Source organism: Hippopotamus amphibius, chromosome 16 (assembly GCF_030028045.1).
Source record: "Hippopotamus amphibius kiboko isolate mHipAmp2 chromosome 16, mHipAmp2.hap2, whole genome shotgun sequence".
Taxonomy (NCBI): Eukaryota; Metazoa; Chordata; class Mammalia; order Artiodactyla; family Hippopotamidae; genus Hippopotamus; species Hippopotamus amphibius.
The window spans coordinates 60,946,658-60,971,493 of record NC_080201.1 but is presented as its reverse complement, the minus strand read 5'-3'; the positions used below and the strand labels follow the sequence as shown (position 1 = coordinate 60,971,493).

General features: G+C 41.4%; 1 long non-coding RNA gene and 1 pseudogene across 1 annotated transcript; both read right to left on the bottom strand.

Moving 5' to 3' along the window:
• LOC130838443 (zinc finger protein 665-like) overlaps positions 1-24,836 on the bottom strand; it is a 73,575-nt pseudogene that overhangs the window by 15,863 nt on the left and 32,876 nt on the right.
• On the bottom strand, positions 34-10,937 carry LOC130838445 (uncharacterized). The gene is made up of 3 exons (XR_009049667.1): positions 10,855-10,937; positions 10,068-10,158; positions 34-80 (listed from the first exon to the last, which is right to left on the bottom strand). It is a non-coding gene; the product is annotated as an uncharacterized LOC130838445 (long non-coding RNA).

The window sequence follows — 24,836 nt, the reverse complement described above, 5'->3', positions numbered from 1 at the left end:
CATCACTGTTTGAAATACTTCTCCTGTATCCCTGTTTGCTTTGGGTTGTAGTTTCTTGATCATATGTATATGAGACATATCTACTAGATACAAAGAACCACAGGTATCCTATTAGTTACAATTCATAAATAAATTGTTTCATGTTGAAAACATGATACTACACCAAGAATAATACCCATCCTGAACAGAACTATGAATCTTCTCAATGATGATCTTCAAAATTTAAGGAATGCTAAAGGAATAGATCTTTTTAATTAAGAAAGAGCAATCATACGTAATTGAAATTAATTGTAGGGTTGCCTAGTTTCAAACACACTATGAGAAAAACATTCATGTTGTGCAAACTTATGTTAGCTCTCAAAGAAAGGGTATTTTCCCACCATGACCCTAAAGCACATTCTAATTGGCAGTAAACACACTGCTGTCTCATAATTGAGGAGAAAAAATATTATATTATACACACTTTATGCATACTTATTATACATAATTAAATGCTAAAGAACAGACAATATACTGTAATGGTTAATAATCGAAAAGAAACTAATGAATAATATAAAATTAAAAAAAAGCAGTTTATAACTGTATGATAAATATAGCATTGAGAAAATAAAGCATGCATTTAAGACAATTTTTTTTTTCAATCCTGACTACGGATTGAACCCAGGGCCTATGGCAATGAAAGCGCTGAATCCTAACCACTGGGACTGCCACTGCCGTGGAATTCCATAAAACAATTTTTTAAAAAACAAAATACATTTCAAAACACCTGTTATAAATCTATCAGCAGATAGAAGAATAGGCATTATATGACATTAACATGTGGGTCAAGTCAGTTACATTGCATAACACATATTGAAAGACCATCATCTGTAAATCAAAAAAATTTAATAAATGAAATATTCTCCACTTACATAAGAGCCATTCAACACAGCAACTCCCTATCTATAAAGTAACCTCAAATTACCCAGTTCATTGGCTCCAACGTGTGTAAAGGAAAATGCTCTGAAAATTTATTAACTGGAGTCAGAGACAACTTGGGAACAAAATGCAAAATAACAACATACAAGATGTAATGTAGACAAAGGGATACGTAACAATAAGCATGACAGAAAGTTAATATTTTTTTTTAAGCAAAAGTAACTTTTTAGGGGAATTCCCTGGTGGTCCACTGGTTAAGACTCCACGCTTTCACTGTCAGGGGCACAAGTTTGATCACTGGTCAGAGAACTAAGATCCTTGCCACAGGGCACAGCCAAGAAAAAAAGAGAGGGAAAAAAAAGTAACTTTTGGTCTTTACTGTAAAACAGGCAATATTCCAAGCCACCTAACAGTAGTAATTACCACAATTTTTCAAATAAAGGCAGTAGACTCACAGGGTTTTTGCACATAACCCCAATTTACACTGAAAGTAAAGGAGCAAAGCAGGATTTAAACCTAAACCTATACAGTCTAGAATAAGCTGCAGCACCCAAACAAATGCCTACCCCAAAAACAGTGTCAGAAAATTCATGGCAATTATCTGCCTTTGACTCACCCTCTCTCAGGCACAATGCAGTGAGACTGAACAGGAGGAAGCCTCCCAACTCACCTTCCCTCCCTTAGGAGGAAATGTAAATCAAACCCACAAAGAGGTATCACCTCACACCTGTTAGAATGGCTATCATCAAAAAGAAAAAGAGACAGAAGTGTTGGTGAGGATGTGGAGAAAAGAAATCCCAGTGTACTGTTGGCAGATTGTAAATTGGTGCAGCCATTATAGAAAACAATATGGAGGTTCCTTAAAATACTGAGGGGGTAAAAAAACCTACGATATAATGCACCACTCTGACATCTGGGTATATATAAAGAGAGAAGATGAAATCACTATCTTTAATTGACACCTGCACTCCTGTGTTCATTACAGCATTATTTACAAAGCCAAGACATGGAAACAACCTAAGTGTTCACCTAAGTATTCAACAAATGAATGGATAAAAAAAAAATCTAGTGTAAGATGGCCAACAGGCACATGAAAAGATGCTCAACACTGCTAATTATTACAGAAATGCAAATCAAAACTACGAGGTACCACCTCACACTGGTCAGAATGGCCATCACTAAAAAGTCTACAAATAACAAATGCTGGGGAGGGTGTGGAGAAAAGGGAACCCTCCCACACTGTTGGTGGGAATGTAAGTTGGTGCAGCCACCATGGAAAACAGTATGGAGGTTCCTCAGAAAACTACAGATAGAGTTGATATATGATCCAGCAATCCCACTCCTGGGCATATATCCATACCCAACTATAATTCAAAAAGAAACATGCGTCCTTATGTTAATAGCAGCACTCTTCACAATAGCCAAGAATGGAAACAACCTAAATGTTCACTGACAGATGAATGGATAAACATGTGGTACTTATATACAATGGAATATTACTCAGCCATAAAAAAAGAATAAAATACTGCCATTTGCAGCAACATGGATAGATCTAGAGATTATCATACTAAGTGAGATGTGTCAGAAAGAGAAAGACAAATACCATATTATATCACTCATATGTGTAATCTAAAATGACACAAATGAATTTATATGTGAAACAGAAACAGACTCACAGACTCAGAGAAGAGACTTGTGGTTTCCAAGGGGGACTGGAGGTCGGGGACAAATGGAGTGGGAGTTTAGAGTTAGCACATGCAAACTATTATGTATACAATGGATAATCAACAAGGTTCTACTGTAGAGCACAGAGAACCATATTCAATATCCTGTGATAAACCATAATGGAAAACAATATAAAAATGAACATGGGGACTTCCCTGGTGGCGCAATGCTTAAGAATCCACCTGCCAATGCAGGGGACATGGGTTCAATCCTTGGTCCAGGAGGATCCCACATACCATGGAGCAACTAAGCCTATAAGCCACAACTACTGAGCCTGCATGCCACAACTGCCGAAGCCTGTGTGCCTAGAGCCCATGCTCCAAAAGAGAAGCCACTGCAATGAGAAGCCTACACACAATGAAGAGTAGCCCCTACTTGCTACAACCAGAGAAAACTCACGCAGCAACAAAGACCCAATGCAGCCAAAAAATTAAAAAATAAATAAAACTTTTTAAAAAATGAACATATATACATGTATAACTGAATCACTGCTGTACAGCACAAATTAACACAAAACTGTAAATCAACTATACTTCAGTTTTTAAAAATCTAGTATATATACACAATGGAATATTACTCACTCTTAAAAAATAACAAAATCGGGCTATTCATAACACCATCAATGGACTTTGAGGGGATTATGCTAAGTAAAATAAATTGGAAAGAAAGACAAATACTGTATGAACTCACCTATATGTAAAATATTTTTTTAAAAAAAGAGCCTAATAGAAACTAGAGTACAGAAACTAATAGAAACAGAGAGTACAAGCATACAGGAGGCTCCTAGATAGCTTCCTCCACAAGAGGGCAGACAGCAGTATCAGCAGTATTTCATCTTGTGGAACTGAAAACCACAGCCACAGAAAGATAGAGAAAATGAAAAAGCAGAGGACTTTGTACCAGATGAAGGGACAGGATAAAGCCCCAGAAAAACAACTAAATGAAGAGGAGATAGGCACCCTTCCAGAAAAAGAATTCAGAATAATGATGGTGAAGATGATCCAGGACTTTGAAAAAAGACTGGATGCAAAGATCGAAAAGTTTACCAAAGACCTAGAAGAATTAAAGAGCAAACAAACAGAGATATGCAACACAATAACGGAAATGAAAAATACACTAGAAGGAACCAATAGCAGAGTAACTGAGGCAGAAGGGCGAATAAGTGACCTGGAAGACAGAATGGTGATCATCACTGATGCAGAAAGGAATAAAGAAAAAAGAATGAAAAGAACTGAAGACAGCCTAAGAGACCTCTGGGACAATGTTAAACGCACCAACATTCACATTATAGGGGTCCCAGGAGACGAGAGAGAGAAAGGACCTGAGAAAATATTGGAAGAGATTATAGTTGAAAACTTCCCTAACATGGGAAAGGAAATTGCTACCCAAGTTCAGGAAGCACAGAGAGTCCCAGGCAGGATAAATCCAAGGAGAAACACGCCAAGACATATAGTAGTCAAGCTGACAAAAATTAAAGACAGAGAAAAGTTATTAAAAGCAACAAGGGAAAAATGACAAATAACATAGAAGGGAACTCCCATAAGGGTAACAGCTCATTTCTCAGCAGAAACTCTGCAAGCCAGAAGGGAGTGGCATGATATATTTCAAGTGATGAAAGGGAAGAAGCTACAACCAAGAATACTCTACCGAGCAAGGATCTCATTCAGATTTGATGGAGAAATCAAAAGCTTTACAGACAAGCAACAGCTAAGAGAATTCAGCACTACCAAACCAGCCCTACAACAAATGCTAAAGGAACTTCTCTAAGCAGGAAACATAAGAGAAGGACCTACAGAAACAACAACAAAACAATTAAGAAAATGGTAATAGGAACATACATATCGACAATTACCTTGAATGTCAATGGACTAAATGCACCAACCAGAAGACACAGACTGGCTGAATGGATACAAAAACAAGACCCATATATATGCTGTCTACAAGAGACCCACTTCAGACCTAGGCACACATACAGACTGAAAGTGAGGGGATGGAAAAAGATATTCCACGCAAATGAAAATCAAAAGAAAGCTGGAGTAGCAATATTCATATCAGATAAAATAGACTTTAAAATAAAAAATGTTGCAAGAGACAAGAAAGGGCATTACATAAAGATCAAGGGATCCATCCAAGGAGAAGAGATAACAATTATAAATATATATGCACCCAATATAGGAGCACCTCAATACATAAGGCAAATGCTAACAACTACGAAAGAGGAAATGCAAGGCAGAAATAGAGACACAGGTGTAGAGAACAAACACATGGACACCAAGTGGGGAAAGCGGGGAGGGTTGGGGGGGAATGAATTGGGAGATTGGGACACCAAATTGTACACTCTAAATATATGCTGTTTATTGTCTGTTAGCTGTATCCCAATAAAAGTACTTAAAAAAAAAAAAAAAAAAAAACAAACAGAGAGTACAATAGTAGTTACCAGAGGGAGAAAGAGGACATGTTAGTCAAAAATAATAAACTTCAAGTTCTAAGATGAATCAGTTCTGGGGATTTAACATACAGCACAGTAACTATAGATACCAATACTGTACTATATATGTGAAAGCTGTTTAGACAGTAGACCTTATATATTCTATCACATTAAAAAACTAGTAATTATGTGAGCAGATGGATGTCTTAAGAATACTACTGTGATAATCTTTTCAAAATATATATATGGGGACTTCCCTGGTGGTCCAGTGGTTGGGATTCTGCACATTCACTGCCAAGGGTGTGGGTTCAATCTGTTGTCGGGAACTAGCATCCCACAAGCCGCGAGATGCAGCCAAAAAAAATACATATATATGTATGTGTGCTTACATATATATGTATTAATCACATTATACACTTTAAACTTACACCAAGTTATACATTAATTATATCTCAACAAAGCTGAAAAAAAAGAAAAGAGAAAATACAAAGGAGTGTACAAAAGAGACCTTGGTTTATCATGTAAATAAAAAGAATTTTAAAAAGAAAAAAAAGAGAAAACAAAAAACACCTCAGAAAAACAAATCAGAGCCTAAGCTAGCAAAAGAAAAAAGAAGTTTAGAGATAAACAAAAATGAGAACAAAATACTATAGAAATCATAAAACTAAAGGCTGGTTCTTTGAAGAGATAAACAAAATTGACAAACCCTTACCCCAACTAATGGACAAAAAGGAGAGAAGATTCAAATAACTAAAATCATAAATAAAAGGGGACATTACAATTGATTGTAACTGATTATGCAGAAGTCAAAAAAATTGGAAAAGAATAATAAGAACAACTTTATGCCTAAATATTGGATAATTTAGAAGAAATGAATACATTCCTAGAGAAAAACAACTTACCTACAATGAGTCACGAAGAAATAAAAAATCTGAATAGACCTATGGTTTGTAAGGAGATTGAATCAATAATCAAAAATCACTTATCAAAAACAAAAGAAAGCCAGATAGTTTCACTGCATAATTCTACCCTACACTTAAAAACAATTAAGACCAATATTCTTCAAACTCTTTCAAAAAAAAAAAAAAAAAAAAAATGAAGAGGCGGGAACACTTCTAAATTCATTCTATGAGCCCAGAATTACTCTGATACCTAAGCCAGACAAAGACAGAAGAAAACCACAGAACAATATCTTTACTGATCACTGGTACAAAAAAAAAAAAAAAAAAAATTCATTCAAACAACAGTAAACCAAATTCAACAGCATTTTAGGAGAATGTATTCTTGAAATGCAAGGATGGTTCAGCATGTGAAAATCTTTCAATGCAAAACTGCACATTAACAGAATAAAAGAAAAAATACATGACTGGCTCAATTGATGCAGAAAAGCATCTGATAAGTTAAAAGCCTTTCACAATAAAAAGAGTCAAACTTAAAATTAAAAAAAAAAAACAAAATACCCACAACTACCTCAGCACAATAAAGAACATATGTGTTGGGCTGCAACCCACAAGTCTGTAAGGCCTAGCCCAGCTTTAAGACCAAAGAAAGAGTCCAGAGTCAGTGACAGAGACATCAATGGTTTAATGGATGGGGAATCTTACACATCTGAAGCAAGGTCCTGGAGAGACATCCCACTGTGCACAGCACACAGCAGGCAGGACATGGTGGCAGTCTTTGCTCCCAGGGATAGGGAGAGATTGCCAGTTATAGGGAGAATTACATCAGGTTGGCTCTTTAGTTACCAGGGAAACCAGCAGAGGGGCTCACCCCTCACCACCCCTTTAACAGGAACAATTAGTAGCTGGGGTCTGGGGTAAGGATGTAGGAAGGTCAGTCATGTGAGTAGGGTGCAGGTAAAGCAGGCACTGGTTTAGCAGGGGATATACAGAGAGCAAAAGAACAGCCATCTTCAGTGGCCTGACCATACAATGTGTAAAAACCCCGCAACTTACCTCATACTCAGTGGTAAAAACCTGAAAGCTTCTCCTCTAAGATCAGGAACCAAACAAGATACCTGCTCTATTTCTATAAAACATATAGCTGAAACTCCTAGCCAGACAAATAGGCAAGAAAAAAGAAATAAAGGTATCCAGTTAGAAAAAAAATAAGCAAAATTATCTGTTTAGAGCCAACATAATCTAATATGTACAAAACTCATGAGATTCTGTCAAAAGAATCTGATATAACTAACGAATGAATTCAGACAAATTATGACAAAATCAACATGCAAAGAATCAATTGTGTTTCGGGACTTCCCTGGTGGTCCAGTGGTAAAGAATCCGTCCTGCAATGCAGGGGACTCAGGTTCGATCCCTGGTTGGGGAACTAAGATCCCACATGCCATGGGGCAACTAAGCCCACGTGCCACAACTACTGAGCCTGCATGCCTCAACTTGAGAGCCTGTGTGCCACAAACCATAGAACCCACGCTCCCTGGAGCCCCTGCGCCACAACTGCCCACTTGCCGCAGTGAAGAGCCCGCATGCTGCAACAAAGACCCAATGCAACCAAAAACAAAAATAAATATTTTTTTTTAAATTGTGTTTCTATACATTAATGATGAGCAATCACAAAGAAAATTGAGGGCTTCCTAGGTGGCGCAGTGGTTAAGAATCCGCCTGCCAATGCAGAGGTCACGGGTTTGATCCCAGCTCCAGGAAGATCCCACATGCCATGGAGCAACTAAGCCCGTGTGCCAAAAAAAAAAAAAAAAAAAAAAAAACTAACAAAGAAAATTGAGAAAACAATTTCATGTATGATAGTTTTAAAAAGAATAAATACTTAGGCACAACCTTAGTCAAAAATGTGAAGATTTGTACACTGTAATCTAAAAGCTGATGAAAAATATTAGAAAAGACACAAATAAATGCAAAGATATCCCAGATTCATGGAGTGGAAGACAATATGGTCTAGATGTCAATACTACCCAACGTCATTAACAAATTCAATGCAATCAATAGCAAAATCCTAAGAGCATTAGGATTTTTTGAAGAAATAGATAAATCCATCCTAAGATTCCCATGGAATCTCAAGAGGCCCAAAATAGCAAAAAAAAAGCTTAAAAAGAATGGAGTTAGAGGTCCCATACTTCCAAATTTCAAAACACATTACAAAGCTACACTAATCAAAACAGTGTGGTACCAGCACAGACAGAGAAGGAGACCAGTAGAATAGAGACATCAGAAATGAACTCCTGGGCTTCCTAGGTGGCACAGTGGTTAAGAATCTGCCTGCCAATGCAGGGGACATGGGTTCGATCCTTGCTCCAGGAGGATCCCACATGCCGCGGAGCAACTAAGCCCATGCACCAAGACTACTGAGCCTGTGCTCTAGAGCCTGCGAGCCACAACTATTGAGCACATGTGCCGCAGCTACTGAAGCCTGCGCACCTACAGCTTGTGCTCCACAACAAGAGAAGCCACCGCAATGAGGAGCCTGCACACCACAAAGAAGAGTAGCCCCTGCTTGCCACAACTAGAGAAAGCTCGTGTGCAACAATGAAGACCCAACACAGCCAATAAATAAATAAATAAATAAATAAATTTATTAAAAACAAACAAACTTCTGTATTCCCATAGAACTCTCCCACTTGGGGAGAGCTTCCCCCAAACTATTAAATGGTGTGTCTTCCTCTCTGTCCATCTGAGATCTGGCCTGTGTCCAAACCTTTGATACTTTCTGGGTTTTTCTGCTATTTTCACTTCCCTCTCCAGAGAGCAGCGCTCTTTGCCTTACACCAAAATGGAGACAATAATATTCAGGTCAGAAACATAAATTACTGCTAATTGCAAGAAAGGAATATAATGTGCTGTGTCATTTCCAGAATGCCACCTCTTTGTTCAGCTGATATGTGAGGACATGACACGTGGGTCTAGGAAAACATTTCACAAATTCGTTTGCCGCTTGCCTCCTCCTGAATGCATAAGGAACAGTGTAACATATAGACATCTAGCTCTCTCCCAAGAACTACTGAAACAAAAACACAGGGGTAGAAAAGAGGGAAGTGGATATTTTAGGTTCACTATAAGGCTTTATGAATATTTAAGCTCTGGAACCACCCTTGCTGTATCATAACATAGGCAGATCATATGAAGAAAGGGCAAGTTCAAAGTCCTCATGCCACACTATGAAGCTTTTCATGTCTGATTCAACATGGCTTTTATCTCAGTCAAGCAAGGCAGTGGCTCCCAAGAGGCACACAAGGGAAAATGCAAAGATACTCAAGGGCAGATCCCAACTTCTAGAGGGAAGTTACCCTCACCCACAGAGACCAGGTTCCTGTAGGTCTCCACCATCATGTCCCTGTACAAGGCCCTCTGAGCAGGGTCCAGGCATTCCCACTCCTCTTGAGTAAATTTGATGGCCACACCCTCAAAGGTCAACTGTTCCTGAAATGAAAACACATTTCACCAAGGGGCCCTGAGGAGAGTCCTTATCTTCACACAAAATGAGAAGAGAGAGGGGTAAGGATTGATTCAGTCGAAGTACATATTTGACAGATTCATGTAAAGGTATTTGGAGCAAATTATGTATCTCTAATTTCTTATGCTTTTCCACAGGAGATTATGATAGCCTCCAAATCAATGCAGATTTCTCGTTTCTCTGTATGGTACGTGAAATACACAAATAAAAATTCAACAGTGGGTTGTCTATATGGAAGTGCTAAAGAAACGTAGGAATCCAAAAATTGTGATGATAAGAGCACTGACTACAAGTTTTTGAACACTTCCTATATGTTACGTGCTCCTTTAGATGCTTTACATGAATTCACTTGTTATCAATGTCACAGCTCACTAGAGAAAGGTCTTTTTCCATTTTACAGAGTAGAAAACCGTGTCGCAGATGGAATCTAAGCATACGTGACAGGGACTGAGGGAAGGCCCTGGGTGAGTGTGAATGAACAGGTGTCAAGCAGGCTACTTCGGAGTTAGAGATAAGCAAATGCGAAGGAAGGAAGGAGAAACGGGATAGTCAACCAGGAATATGACTTTACCCGAGAAACAGCCATTCCCAACTCTTCTTTCTTTCCTTCTCTTCCTCTTCTGAGCTTCTTTCTCAGGCAACATGAGTCTTTAGAGGTCAGTCTTGAAAGTTGAAAACATGCTGTTTAATGCTTAGAATCAACATACCCCCTTCCTGTGCCACAACCACACACACAGGGAAGACCTCACCATGTGGAACAGACAGCCCTCTGCTGCCCACTGTCACAGGAGGGACTCAGGACAGTAAACTCCTACACAGACACCAACCTGTGAGTTCTCCCACACCTTCCATCAGATCACACACCCCTCCTGGTGAGGCCCTCACGTACACAGCAGCAGGGGGCACCTCAGCTGGACCCAACAATCCCCTTCAGGTCACAGACCAGCCCTGATCCATCCCCATGCAGAACAGAGCCTCAGCCCAGATCTCAGCCCTCAGGAATGGGAGGACTCAGAGTCACAATGCTCAGTGCTGGATACACTGGGGCACCTTACATATCGTTGAGGCTGGGCCCCACACTGACTTTTTGAAGGGGAATCACTGGTCAGGTAACAAATGTATTTGCAAAATGCCTCACTGATGTAATGGGTAGCCCGGATGAGCACCACTCAGAAGAGGTGAGCCCAGCACACCTTGCCCCCTTTTCTTTTCCAGCTTCATTGTGTGAAATTACCCAGCCCATAAAAACTAACCACCCCCACAGCCCAGGGCCACTTCCACCTTCTGAGACAACCACATCCTGCCTATGGAATGTGTATCTCTCTCAATAAACCCCCTTTCACTTTACTGTGGCTCACTCTTGAATTCTTTCTTGTGCGAAGCCAGAACCCTCACTTGGTGATCCGTTCCAAGAACTCTCCTGGGATATGAGCATCCTCTCGCGCCCCCATTCTCCTCCAACAGTGCATCGCGCTCTGAAAGGGAGCATAGCAAAAAGGTACCTAATAGGAGGGAAGATGTAGTTAATTGAGAATTTTTGTTTTAAAGATGAAAGAACAGAGTGTACAAAAAGTTGTGGGAGGGACTTCCCTGGTGGTCCAGTGGTTAAGACTTTGCCTTCCGATGCAGGGGGTGAGGGTTTGATTCCTGGTTAGGGAGCTAAGATCCCACATGCCTCGAAGCCAAAAACACCAAAAAACATAAAACAGAAGCCAAACCAAATTGTGTAACAAATTCAATAATGACTTTAAAAATGGTCCACATCAAAAAACAACAAAAAACAAAAAAACCCCAAACAAACAAAAAACAAACAAAAAAACTTAAAAAAACAGAACGTTGTGGGGTGCATGTGTGTGTGCCTCTTTGTAGGTGTTTAAGATAGACAATGCCGCCACCATGTCTGTATGCTGATCAAAGTAACTTCTAAGAAGTAACAACATATGATGCTACACGTCCTGACGCTGAGAGTGGGGTTGGGAACTGGGGCATAACTTCAGGATCAGCCACAGCCAGAAGCAGGGACAGACTATTCGCAGTCCATACCGAGGAGAGAACACAGGCCCTGAGGCAGATGGGTGAGCCAATTAGAGGAGACCTCTTCCCTTTGCTCCACGGGCTTAATTAAGAAGAAACAGGGTCTTTGAGAAAAAAAGATGGGAGAGGAGTTGAACTTGTGAGGGGCTCTAAAGCAAAGGTATGGAGCAGACAAATAGGGAATGTGAGGGAACAGAGCCAGGAATCTCAAGTGAGACCAGTCAATCTGAATGTTTGTTTTTTTCAACTGCGATGAGCCACCCGGGGACAGCACGGAGGAGGCAGAGCTGGATGTGATGGGATGTCAGGGAGAGCAAGGAGGTAGAGGGTGTGTGGGAGAATGAGTACACATACCAGCCCTTTGTTTTGGGGCATCTGACCTGCATGGCTGTTAGGTAAGTGACAGGGTGTGTTTGTCTCTATCTTTTTTTTTTTTTAAGCCAAACCACGTGGCATGCAGGTTCCCCAACTGGGGATCGAACTCGTGCCTGCTACAGCAGAACCACTGGACCACCAGGGAATTCCCTGTCTCCATCACTTAAAAATAACCCACACGAACTATGGAATATTACTCAGCCATAAAAAAGAACAAAATGATGCCACTTGCAGCAACATGGATGGACCTAGAGATTCTCATACTGAGTGAAGTAAGTCAGACAGAGACAAATATCATATGATATCTCTCATATGTGGAATCTAAAAAAAGGCTACAAATGAACTTATTTACAAAACCGAAATAGAGTTACAGATGTAGAAAATAAACTTATGGTTACCGGAGAGTAAGGTGAGGGGAGGGATAAGTTGGAAGACTGAGATTGACACATACACACTACTATTTATAAAATAGATTACTACGGGACTTCCCTGGTGGTGCAGTGGTTAAGAATCCGCCTGCCAGTGCAGGGGACACAGCTTCAATCCCTGGTCCAGGAAGATTCCACATGCTGCAGTGCAACTAAGCCCATGAGCCTAGAGCCTGTGCTCCACAACAAGCGAAGCCACTGCATTGAGAAGCCCATGTACCACAATGCAAAGTAGCCCCCGCTTGCCACAACTAGAGAAAAGCCCATGCCCGGCAACAAAAACCCAACGCGGGACAGGAAGAGAAGAGAAGAGAAGAGAACAGGGGAGGGGAGGGGAGGGGAGGGGAGGAGAAGAGAAGAGAAGGAAAAGAAAAGAAAAGGAAGGAAGACTTTTTTTTAATTAAAAAAAATAAAATAGACAAATAAAAAGGACCTACCGTATAGCGCAGGGAACTACTCAATACTCTGTAATGGCCTATATGGGAAAAGAATATAAAAAAAGAGTGGATATATGTATATGTATAACTGATTCACTCTGCTGTACAGCAGAAACACAAGATTGTAAATCAATTATACCCCAATAAACATTAAAAAAAATTAACCTGCATGAGGTAGAAGAGTATATTCCACTGGTATACATTTTTTATCCCCAGTGTAGACCCAAAAAAAAAAAAAAAAAAAGCCTGGAATATGGTACACATTCTATATGTAGTGAATAAATGAATGAGAAAGACACAAAGTTGCACCAGTACCTGCTCCGGCATGGTCTTCACTTTGGGGGACTGATGTGTGCAGGGGTCCTTTGCCCTGGAAAGTGAGGAGGGAGCTGCCCAGGAACAGCAGAGGCGGGTGGAGCCAAGGGTCCTCCATCCAGACAATGCCCCTTACCCTCAACAAGTGCAAAGGGCAAGCGTGAGTTCAACTAGGACCACAGTGAGGTCATTGAAGGGGTAGCTGCCTGCGGCTGACCAGACCCATTCTGGCAATAGAAAGCCTAAAATTGGGAATTCCCTGGCGGTCCAGTGGTTAGGACTCGATGCTTTCACTGCCGTGGGCCTGGGGGGGTTCAATCCCTGGTTGGGGAACCAAGATCCCACAAGCTGCATGGAGTGGCCAAAAATATATATAAATAAAATGAAATAAAACAAAATCAACAGAAAAAGGAGAAGCCTCTTGGCTGCCTAAACCCTAATATGGAGAAAATTTCTTGGAATCTAAGATTTCTCACTCTGCAGTGACAACAGCTTAAAAAAAAAACCACAGCCTGAAATCCTGACTTGACTGGGTTTGTTGGGATCATGAAACCAAGAGCAGAAGCAGAGCAGGAAGTGGGTGTCGGACAGAACAGTAGAGGGGAAGCTGGAAAACTTGAGGCAGGCAAGGCACAAAGAGAGAAAACTTTCCTTTCCCAAGTCACCTACTTGGTAAACCACCATCACTGCCACTCTAGAGAGGACAACAGAGAAATGTGTATGAAGGGTAAGTGTCTGCTGGGTAGGAAGACGAGATCCTTTCTATCACGTGACCCCATTAGCTCACCCCGTTCTATTCTGCTAACTGCTGAGCTCCGGGTCACTAAGTCCCCAAACACTGTTCCCTGGCCTGTCTCCAAATTCCCTTCCCAGAACACAGTGGCCCTCTCCTTGGAGAAATATACTTGTTTCACTGTTAGGTTTTTTTTTTTACACATGTATGTAACTTTTTTATTTAGAAATGTCACATCTCATATTCTAACCCACAGATATACTAGTCAAAGTATAAAAAGGCTGTGGTATTCACTGTAGCACTACTTGGATTAGTACAAGACTGGAACCAATCAAATTCAAAAAAAAAGAAAAAAGAGAAGTTGGTTTTTAAAATGTTAATATATTCACAAAATAATCTGGTAGTACACATGCTATACAGCTGAAGTCATTCTGACTTCTTTCTACTTTCCCAGCTTTTAAATTGACATATCTCTTTTGAAAACATTCTTTGGTCCATTAACAACGCTGACTAGATTTTATGCTTTTTTTTCTCACCAGTTGACACTGTCACAGTAAAAGGTATAATTAAACTTGAAATCAATTCATTATTGAAATATTCATTGTAAACTACTTCAGCAGCAAAACGTCTAAATATGCACTATCTTATTATAACACAGTTAGTTTAAAACATCTTGCTGCTCCCCTCTCCAGCTTTCTTTTGACTGTAGAGTGTGTGAGTGTGTGTGTGTGTGTGTGTGTGTGTGTGTGTGTGTGTGTGTGTGTGTGTGTGTTTGGGACAGGCAGCGAGAGACAGCAGAGTAACCACCACTGGCCTGGCAGTAGGACAGCAGCAGCTGCATCTTTCCAAGGATGAGCCGTTGTACTGCAGGTCTCTGTGTTGTTGATTACCCTTGATGGTTTGAACAATCTTTCCACAAGTCAAGGGCACCTAGAGCGCTTCTCAAGTTGTATCCACCCCAGTAGGCCCCCCCTAATGAAAACCTTCTGCCATATGAGTCTTCAGACCCATCATTTCCCTTCTTGACTCAAACCTACAAACTTCCATGGGGTCTGACACGCTCCCCAGAGACTGCATAACAATCCCCTTATCCTGATGCAATCCCACAAAACATTCCAAGCCCCAGTAACTTATGCATTCACAATGGAATGACACTCATGAAGACATCCCAAAACCACCAGACCCAACACCATACTTTCATTCACAATGACCCCAGCTCAAGCACTGTCACCTCCAAAATCTACTAATAAAAGAGAGACTTATCCAAAACTACAATGAGGTACCACCTCACACTGGTCAGAATGGCCATCATTAAAAAGTTTACAAATAACAAATGCTGGAGAGGGTGTGGAGAAAAGAGAACCCTCCTACACTGTTGGTGGGAATGTAAGTTGGTGCAGCCACTATGGAGAAGAGTATGGACGTTTCTCAGAAAACTAAAAACAGAATTACCATATGACCCAGCAATCCCACTCCTGGGCACATATCCAGACAAAACTATAATTCAAAAAGAAACATGCACCCTTATGTCACAGAAGCACTATTCATAATAGTCAAGACATGGAAACAACCTAAATGTTCATTGATAGATGAAGGGATAAAAAAGATGTGGTACCTATATACTATGGACTACTACTCAGCCATAAAAAAGAACAAACTAATGCCATTTGCAGCAACATGGATGCAACTAGAGATTATCATAATAAATGAAGTCAGAAAGAGAGAGACAAATACTGTATGATGTCACTTATATGCAGAATCTAAACCATGACACAGATGAACCTATCTATGAAACAGAAACACAGTCACGGACATAGAGAACAGACTGGTGGTTGCCAAGGGCGAGGGGACTGGGGGAGGGGATTGGGGACGGGATGGAGTGGGAGGTTGGGGTTAGCAGATGTAAGCTTTCATACATAGAATGGATAAACAACAAGGTCCCACTGTACAGCACAGAGAACTATATTCAATATCCTATGATAAACTATAATAGAAAAGTACATTAAAAGAAAAGTATATCAAAGAGAGATTTGTTCAATGATGCACATGCCCCAATGAGACCTCAACATCTTCCCAAGAAACACTCCAAATTCTCCTTTGTATCTATCTGAAACTTTCTCTGTTGCAACCCAAAATTCCCCCAAATATCAAAGGGAAGACACAAAATGATCTCTGAGATGTTCCCTGTAACTACTCTATGGGTTGCACAGTGACTTCTGCCCTCCCAAAAGACCTCCCAAAATTCACCGTGTGGAGCAGATGCTGTGGGGCCCCTCCTGGATCCACCCCCCCCCCCCCCCCGCCAGGACCAAGGCACCCATCCTCCTGCACCCAGAGCTCCCTGTGGGCTCAGCTCAGGCCTTGGTTCTAACAACACTGTGGGATGACATTCTTCTTCCTAACTCTACTTCCTTATTCCTCTTCAGGTGTGATCATGAGTTACCCAATTCAACCCAATTCATGCGTGAAAATCTCAATCTCAGCATCTGTGTCCCAGAGAACCTGAAAAAAGACATTGTGGCACCCGAACCCAAACCCAATCCATGCAGCCCCACAGTTTCCCATGAATCCACTTCCAGGTTCTCCAGGCAGAACTGAGACATCCCTTTCCAAAAGTTCCACACACCCCTTGAGCCCAAAGCCACGTCTGGGACAGGTGCACACACCATTCACTGGGTTCATCTAGGGGCCCACACTTGCAGCCATATCCTTCCTGAAGACACTTAAAGGCTCCCCTCCGCTTTTCCCATTTTTTGACAACGCCTCCACGAATAAATGGGGCTAAAAGGGACAGGCACCTATGAGCACAGGCATCGCAACAGGCGTGGACAGAGCTGCAAACAGAAGGACACTGGGCACTTGATATGGACATGAAATTGGCCCTCCTGGGAAAACCTGCCAGCAATTGGGAACATCATGGAATCTAGTTTTAAAGACATTTGAGGATTGGTTGGATTGTGTTTGGTGAGGAAGTCAGAGAGAGAGAGAGAGAAAGACGCCCCAGATCTGTCTTCTGTCCTCCCCACTCACAGCAAACTGCAGGGTATCCTAGCTTTTTAAGGGGGGTCTTCTTCATGCCCACCCCACAGGCTCCTAAGCTTCTCCCCATTCGTGCCAAAGTGTAATCAGTATCCCTGACTCTGAGCTGATGAACTGCTGGAAGGCAAAGCTCCTGTCCAGGATGGCAACTGGCCCCTGGATGTGCAGAATTTGGAAGACCTGGGTGCTGTAGTGGAGCAGTGACACAGCAAACTAAACATGGGGTCACCTCAGCATACTGCATGAGGATACCAGTTCTGTAGGGCTAAGCCTCTACATCCTTTTGCTCTTATTTTGAGTAAATAAGAGCAAATTTCCAGAACAAACATGGGAACTAACCTCATCACCTGCCCTAGCCCCTTGGTCTTCTGTAGGGTAAAGTGCTGCAGGCATCCTGGGAAGAAGAAGGAGACCGTGAACCCTCCAATGGAGGGGAAACAATAAAACCTGGGTAATGAGACAGAGAATGACTCATGAAGGGAATTTTAGATGATGGGCTGGAGAAGATGGGGAGATATCTCTGGCCTAGACCTGAAGGAAGAGAAGAGGCCACAGCAGAGATGATTTAGGGACAAAGGGTGAAGCAGGAAGTAAAATCTGAGACAGAAAAGGTGGTGGTGTTTGGAAAGAGAGAAAAGGTGAACGTGACTGGGGCAGAGTGAACCACAAGAAAAGGATGAGGCTGGAGATGCTGGCAGGGCCCTGAGGATGATACAGGGCTGTGTAGCCACAGTGAGGGGTCAGGATTTTGTCCTGAAGACACATGGAAGCCAGTGGAGCTCTGAGTGCCAGGAATTGACAAGCTCTCCCTTCAGATTTATCCTTATCCATAGAAGACATCGATGATAGTCTCTCTGACTCAGAGCCTATGTTCTTGCCTCCATCCTACTGTTTTTCTTTTTGTTTTTCATTTTGGGAGGACTGGGACCCACTTAAAACTCTCTATAACTAGATACTCCCTCCAAGAACTGCCACACACAGACATGCACCCAATTGGGCCAATCATTTCAGGGGTCAGTGTTGCTCACACTCAGAGTTTCTGGTCTAGTCTCTCGTCTCTATGTTACAAGAGGGCTCCCTGAGGCCCAGAGGGGAGACATTTCTGAGAAGGTCTGAGTTAAGTGAACAGAAGCAGATGGAACTGAATTCTGAAAAGGTCACCTGAAGGGCCAGTGGGCACAGTTTTTCCTTATCAACCTTCCCACTTAAAATACCAGGACCATCTTTCATATGCCCGAGCAAAGGAAACTTCTTTTTCAAGGTCTGATCACACTGATATAAAGCATTTCATTCTTTTCCAGAAAATGACAGCAAAACAGTTTAAAAATAAACAATTGCAAAAACATAGCTACTGGTGAGGAAAACACTGAAAAAGGCTCAGCTGTGAAAGAAGCTCTGAGCAAATTTTTTTTTTTAATTTCATGTTTACTGAAGCTTTTCTGTTCTGTTTCGTTGAGCACATTTCTTTATCACAGACAGGCTCTGTTGGTAAAAGGTTCCAGGTCAATCCAGCCCATCCTTAACTTTTCCAGAGAGTGGACAAGAGGGACTTGAGGGGAACATCTGCTTAGTAGCTCATGTCTCACAAGCAAAGAAAACTCAATATTAGACTAACTAGGTTAAATTAGGTTGCAACTATTAAGATAAAAGATTGTTGACACCTTTACCCGGTACCCATTGAAACAATCTAAAATTCTTTACGAGTTACCAAAGAAGATTTCCAATATATAAGATAAAGAGGAGAAAGCACACAGGCTTTCTCTAAACCAGAAAAAGGGAAGCAACTGTAATTTAAAAGGGAAACAATTTGTAATTTTTTTAAAAACCTACACAATCCTGGTGTCAAAGTCAAAAAATACTGAGAATATAATTTAGAAAATGACATGATTATAGGATGCCCACCAAAGCAATTTCAGAAATTATTTATAGGAAAGTAGAAATTGAATGAACTAAGATTTAGTTCAAGCTACAAGAAAACAATGAGAAAGTAAATCCCCATTACAAAAAAGGAAAAAAAAAAAAGAATTTTAATGTCCCTTTAAATAGGTACCATGAAGTGACAATTTTTCTGCCACACACACACACACACACACACACACACACACACACACACACACTCTCCCTATTCCATGCCAGGGAAAGGGAAGGGGGTGACTAAGCCACTGGCCTCTGGTTGAAGGACTGCAAGTGAAACTTACTTTTTGATAAAATATAAAATGCACAAGCATCATGGAGTGGAATTTTGCAATCCTCCTCCTCATCTATATAAACTCAACAACGTTTAATGTATTAGATTATAAAGCCATGATTCAGTATCTCAGAACTGAATCGTTCTTATCTAATCAATTCATATCCAACCAACTCATCTGGATCCTCTTTCTTCACTACTGTGTATTTCCCTCTCTCATTCTCTTTATCTCCCTGTTTTTTCCCTCTCTCCCTGTTTCCCTCAGCCCCCCGGCTGTTTCTGCCCTCCTATTTCTCCTCTCATCCCTCTCCTGTCCACTCTGCAACTCATTACCCCTCTGTTGCTTTTTTCCCAACCTGACTGTCCTCAGTCTCCATGTATTTCTGCCTCTTCCTTCTCTCCTCCTAGCTTCCTCTCCCCTCTCCCTTCTGTCCCTGTTGTATTCCCCTCGTCCCCACTCTCTGGCATCCCCAGGGGCTGATTTCCTACATGCTCTCCAGGTCTTCCCTCTTCTCTGTCCCAACACCACCACAGCGCCAACTCTATTATCCTCTCGCCTGCACTATCTGCAGCGCTTCACCACTGCTGCCTCACTGCTACCGCTGATCAAGGGCCGGCCTCCTACCTTGCGCACCTTCATCTCTCTGGAGATCTCGCTTTTCTCTAAAGTGCTCTCCTTTACCCATCGGCTACTTTCAAGGCTTACTCTCCTTAATGCTGCTGTCTCTTTGCAAGTGCCTTACCAATCCTCTATGATGTCATCGGTTCTCACGCCTCCTTTACTCCTCGATTTTCTATTTCTCTCTGAATCACTGTCTCTGCTTCTCCTGATCCTCCCTCCCACGTATTTACAGGGATGGCGACTGAATAAGATGCCCCCCTCCCACAAGAGCACATCTTCACCGGGGTGGAATTTGGGACGGAAGAACCACGGGTGTCACACGGCTGGCCCAGGTCACCTCCCCCAGCACGAGTCAGGGGAAGGGTCACGACGAAGGGGAGTCCTGCGGGGCAGAAGGACGGGCCTGAGGAAGACACAAGGACAGAGGGGTTGGGAGGGAGGGGGTCTCAGGAGAGGGGCGGGCTCCCCAGGATCCCAGGATCAGGGAGAGGACGTGGCCTGCCCTGGAGCGGAGGACAGAAGCTGCCCCCAGGAGCCGCAAAGGGCGAGGCTAAGAAATCCACCTCGTGGAAGAGAATTTTATGTGATGTGCAAAGAGTGGGGGGTTCGGTGAGGTCAGTACAGGGTTTTAAGCAGGAAAGAGGTGTGAACGGCGGTGTCTAAGTGGACCGAAGATGGGGACTGACTTCAGAGCGACTTTTAGAGAAAGGGAAGCGCCCCTCGACCTCTCACAGCGAGATCTGAATTTACTTGGGGTGGAGGGGCGGGTGCCGGGATTTATGGTCGGTAGCGACCCTCAGAGCCCAAGTACAGAGGAAAGGAGACTGCGAGGCGCAAGTTTAAACTACAAGGACTGACACTCACGCTGGGGAACCAGGCCTCCGCTCCGCGCTCTCCTCCCCCTCCCCCTCCGGGTCTGAGTGAAACTGCGCACGCAGCGAAAAGGCGGAGCTGCCTGGGGGCGGGCCCTGGGCGGGGCGAGACCGTCACGGGGCGGGTCCTAGACAGAAACCGGGTCTCCGTGGGAACCTGGCGAGGGCGAGGCGGGGCCGCGGTGGGAGGGACCAACAATTCAGCAATCATGGGTAAGACAAAGGATGGGAATCTGCGGGGGGCCTGTCTCCGGCTTTTTTCCAGAGGTAAACAAGGGGCCTAGTGTGAGTCTTAGTGCAGTGATATGAGGAAGGCTGGGTCTTGGCGGTAAGCCGTTTCCTGGAATGCGAAGTGGAAGAACTCTTTAATCTTTGCTATTTTCCACAATTACAGGGTTAAGTAAGCTTCAACCTTGTCACCACAAACTCTAACACCAAGCAAAAGTCAAAAATGATAAATACATGTTATAGTTGACAGATGGAACATTAGAAATGCTAAACTAGGGACTTCCCTGGTGGGCCAGTGGTTAAGACTCTGAGCTCCCAATGCAGGGGGCATGGGTTTGATCCCTGGTAGGGGAACTAGATCCCACATGCTGCAACAAAGAAATCCACTTGCCGCAACTAAGATCCCGCATGCCACAACAAAAACCTGGTGCAGCCTAAATAAATATTAAAAAAAAAAAAAAGTATTAAAAAAGAAAAAAAGAAACGCTAAACTAATAATAATAACAACAAACTTGCCCAGGAACCTCGGTGCATATATCTTTGAACGACGTTGAAGGGCCTTGCATGTTCATTTGTGGCTGTGTTGTGTCTGGTCCTGTCACATCCTAGACATCATTACGTGTTGAAAGATGTTCCTCTAAATCATCAAGTCAGGGGCCCGGGGTACTGTTAAATTGAATAAGAACCCAGAGGTTATATTAGGAATAGTATTTTTCATTTTGCCATTTCTCTGGTGATCACGAAAAAAAATCTTTGGACAGCATAATGGATTTTATGTTCATGATTAGACAATATAAGCAGTAATGAAAATGTCATACTTATGTAACTAAATTACCCAGGCATCTCCGCTTTCACCAGCTGAGCCCTGCTGAAGAAATAAGCCGGTGAGAATAAGCTTTTCTGATTAATAAAGTGAAAAAAGGTCTTTTGTTTTCTGTGACCTGGAAAGAAAGCTGTATGTGAACTGTCATTCACACTGGGCATGTAGACAGTACATACAGATGTGGATGAACTGGATATTACCTTAAAACTCTTTGACCCAGACACCTGGGGGAAGGTCTTCATGTAATTCCACAGAATGCACCTATTGAGAATTTAGTGCATCTGAACTAATAAACACAAACTGAACTGAATTATCCAAGAAATACTCTTTGTTCCATATCAACACTGGGAAAATATAAATAAAGATAAAAATGAATGGACCTGGAGATAATCATCCTAAGTGAAGTAAGACAGACAAATATTATATCACTTATATGTGGAATCTGAAAAAAATTATACAAATGAACTTATTTACAAAACAGAGACAGACTCACAGACACAGAAAACAAATTTATGGTTACCAAAGGGGAAAAGGGATAAATTAAGAGCTTGGGATTAGCAGATACACGCTGCTATATATAAAACAGATAAACAACAGGGACTGACTGTATAGTGCAGGGAACTATATTCAATATCTTGTAATAACCTTCAATGGAAAAGAATCTGAAAAAGAATATAAATACACATACATGTAACTGAATCACTTTGCCGTGCACCTGAAACTAATACAATATTGTAAATCAAATATACTTCAATAAAAAATAAAATAAACACTACTATATATAAAACAGATAACCAACAAGGACCTACTGCGTAGCACAGGGAATTATATTCAACATTGTGTCATCATCTGTAATGGAAAAAAATCTAAAAAAGAATATATATATATATATATAAACTGAATCACTGCACTGTACACCTGAAACTAACAGAGCATCGTAAATCAACTAAAAAAAAGAAAAAAGAAAAAACAGAAAATTAAAAAATAAAAACAAAAGCAAATCTTCTCTGGACCCCAGAAATCCTCTCCACAAAGGTAGCAGAGGAAAAAAACCAACACTTTTATTACTGAATAAGCATTACATCACAGGCAAACTGCTAAGAGATTGCAAAGACAAATCTCACCCTTTTATAGAAACCATTTACACACACGTTTTTCTAACAAAGCAAAATTAGTCCGCAGGTAAGAGGACTTGACAGCACAGTTGGTTATACACAATTCATCCTAACTTTACTTAGTAATCCAGATGAACATCTGTTAGCTAATTAACACTATCCAGAGGGTATGAGGGAGGGATGGGAAATCCTATCTTTATGACAGGAAATTGTTTTACAGCTGAGAGCCAGGTACCCTCTCTAGTTAGCCTCCTGTTCCCTCACTCCCCATTCTCCACCAGAAGCTGAGCTAGAGTAGCAACAACCCCCTGGATGTTTACATTTCAGAGAGGTGGCTTTCTGGTCTAAAGGAAAGACAGCCCTATGAACAAAGCTGAGGAAAGGCTTGTTTTGTTTCTAAAAAGATACATCAAAGAGACTGAGAAAGTACTTACCTTTGCAAGTTTTCCAAGGCAAATGTTGTGACCAAAAAAAAAGGAGCCAGAGAGGGAAATCCTACCACTTATTTTTCAACAGGAGGAATTAAGCCTCGTATTTTACTTTAATTTTTTAAATTGAAGTACTGTATAGTTGATCTACAATGTTAATTTCTGCTGTACAGAAAAGTGATTTAGTTATACATATATATACAATCTTTTTAATATTCTTTTCCATTATGTTTTAACACAGGGTATTGAATATAGTCCCCTGTGCTGTACAGTAGGACCTTGTTGTTTGTTTATTTTATATATGGTCATACTCCACTCTTTAAAAAGATGGGACTAATGGAGGCACTTAGGAAGTTGGGAATTATAGTCTACCTCTTTGAAAATAGAGTATTACAATTATTTATATTTATTTACAATTATTTACAATTCTGCTGTATGGGACATTTGTCTCTTCTCCATTTACTTCCTTAATCATTTATTTTAAACACAGTACTCTAATTTTTTTTTAATTGAAGAGGAATTGATGTACCACATAAGTTACAGGTGTACAATACAGTGATTCACAATTTTTAAAGTTTATACTCCACTTATAGGTATTATAAAATATTGGCTATATTCCCCATGTTGTACAATATACCTTGTAACTTATTTTATACCTATCAGTTTGTACCTCTTACTGCCGTACTCCTATCTTGCCCCTCCCCCTTCCTGTCCCCACTGGTAACCTCCAGCTTGCTCTCTACATCTGTGAGTCTGCTTCTTTTATATTCACTAGCTGGTTATATTTTTTAGATTTCACAGATAAGTGATATCATATAGTATTTGTCTTTCTCTGTCTTATTTCACTCAGCATAATGCCCCAAGTCCATCCATGTTGCTGCAAATGGCAAAATTTCATTCTCCTTTATGGCTGAGTAATATTCCATAATATATATATACACCACATCTTCTTTATCCATTCATCTATTAATGGCTGGCTATCTAATCTTTTTATATCTCAATTCTTGACTTCATTTCTCCTTTCACTTTTACCCCATTAATCAATCTTTCTCAGTCTCTTTGTGTCATCCCAATTCTCGTCCCATAACTTAGAAGGGGTCTGAAAGCTTGGGAGGGATCTCAGAGATAGGATAGAATTACAGCCTTTTGTAGAAGAACTTCTCAGGGAAGCAGAGGATGCAGTGAGACACGCTTTGCTGTGAGTCCCTCATGGCTCAGCCCTCAGAGTTTCCTGATTTTTTCTTGTAGGCTTCTAAATGCTCCAGAGTGCACAGACATGAAAAAGGCTCCCCCAAACCCTCCAACGGCCTTTTGGGAGATACTCACTAAACACTTATAATTGTTTTTGGTAGTTGAGAACTGGGATAAATTGCTTTAAAATATTATCAGCTCCCCTAGCGTGTACTGTCATTGCTGCTACAGGTGAAATAGTAATTGTGGTTCTGTGGGGAGGTGAGGTCATTGAATCACAGCATTTTATATCAGGGCCTGGCTGGCTGCCTCTCACACATACTGGCTGTGGGGACCCCAGCACTGAGCCTGCCCATCCCAGCAGCAAAAGGAGTCTGGTAAGTATTTTCTATTTTATTCTGAGAGCTCCTCCCTCCCCAAAAAAGGGCAGGAGTGTATCAAGAATCTGGAGAGGTGCTCATTTCAGAAACAGGATTCTTCTAGGTAGAAAGCGATCTAGTGCTAAGTCTCCT